This window comes from Cynoglossus semilaevis, chromosome 8 (genome assembly GCF_000523025.1).
Source record: "Cynoglossus semilaevis isolate Cse_v1.0 chromosome 8, Cse_v1.0, whole genome shotgun sequence".
Classification (NCBI taxonomy): domain Eukaryota; kingdom Metazoa; phylum Chordata; class Actinopteri; order Pleuronectiformes; family Cynoglossidae; genus Cynoglossus; species Cynoglossus semilaevis.
In genome coordinates, this window is record NC_024314.1 from 19,133,761 (window position 1) to 19,134,650 (window position 890).

Consider the following 890-nt stretch of genomic DNA (forward strand, 5'->3'; position numbering starts at 1 on the left):
ATATTTATCAAACCAACATTATTAATCATAGCATTTTAAAGTAAAGCGATTTACTGTAAGGATGAAGATAAAGGTTATTTGTTGGGCTTTTTCAATGCTTATGGGAGAGGGGGAGACTGTGGATGTTGGAACAAGTGTAAGTGTGTGTATTGTGTGTGTGTGTGTGTGTGTTTGTATAGACTCCTAAAGAGGATAAATGACCCTGAGTGTGTGAGAAAGGAAAAAGAGTTTGTGTGCAGCGTTCTGAGCTCAGCTCCACACAGGACCTATCATTACCAGATGTCACAGTTGAGGGTGACTGCCAGCCCCATCGCTGCTTTTTTGCCTTAAACTCCAGCTCCTCTTTCTCCTCTTTTCTCCTAGATACTTTCCTCTCTCAACTTTCTCTAACTCTCCCTTTTTTTTTTTTGTCTTCCTGCCTTCTCCGTTTCCAGCTGTTTTTGGAACACGCTTTGCAAGAACGGGGGAAGTCCTCCACCAATTGTTTTAGTCCGAGAGGAGCTTGACAGTCGGACCCCTCCCTCCTACACTCTCTTCTCTCTCTCTCGCTCCCTCTTTCTCGCTCTCTCTCCCTCTCTCTCTTTCTGCCTCTCTCCCTCTCTCTCTCTCCTCCCCTTGTTGTGACAGAGCACACCTGCTTGATCTTGGCTGCACGCGCTCTGAGTCCAATTATCCCATAAGGCCCTCGCAGCCACTTCACAGTCTCATCCCCCACGACTCGGCTGGATTTTGGGAGTCAGGCTCGTCTCGCCCACTTCGGCTCTTCTTTGCCTCACTTTCGCCGAGAACAGGTAGGTGAAGCTTTCAACTCTTTAGAAGGAAAAAGGAAAAGTTGTGGATGATTGGGATTGAGGTTTAGAAAAAGGAGAGTAGCTTCACTTTGGAATTAC

At 46.5% G+C, this 890-nt stretch overlaps 1 protein-coding gene across 1 annotated transcript in view; it reads left to right on the forward strand.

Moving 5' to 3' along the window:
• The first annotated feature begins 262 nt into the window (after positions 1-262).
• The window catches only part of LOC103382680 (decorin-like), a 13,538-nt gene continuing 12,910 nt past the window's right edge, over positions 263-890 (forward strand). Inside the window, exon 1 of the mRNA XM_025057849.1 lies at positions 263-791. The gene's annotated coding sequence lies outside the window, so the exon portion shown is untranslated. The remainder of the gene's footprint in view (positions 792-890) is intronic.